Below are 307 nucleotides of genomic sequence, written 5' to 3' on the forward strand. Positions count from 1 at the left end.
AATTGGTTATCGCGCAGACTTCCGCCGTGCGGCAAGCATTACCGCGTCCTGTGTGCAGGAGCCATTAGGGTAATTAGACCCCTTAAGAAATTGACCAATCACAATCGATTATTCTTCTCAAATTTGACTGTGATTGGTCAATTTCTTAAGGCTTAAAGCTTACTACATCTATTTTGGATCAGAACTTAAGCCCGTATCAGACTACACTAGAGAACCTTGCGAGCGTCCTGACTGACCACGGTATGATTGGCCACAACCAACCGATGAAAAGAATTATCTAGTGAATTACTAGGTCAAACCAATCATT

This window comes from Odontomachus brunneus, unplaced genomic scaffold, assembly GCF_010583005.1.
Source record: "Odontomachus brunneus isolate Ranch 3 - 2012 unplaced genomic scaffold, Obru_v1 Obru_scaffold_027, whole genome shotgun sequence".
Lineage (NCBI taxonomy): Eukaryota > Metazoa > Arthropoda > Insecta > Hymenoptera > Formicidae > Odontomachus > Odontomachus brunneus.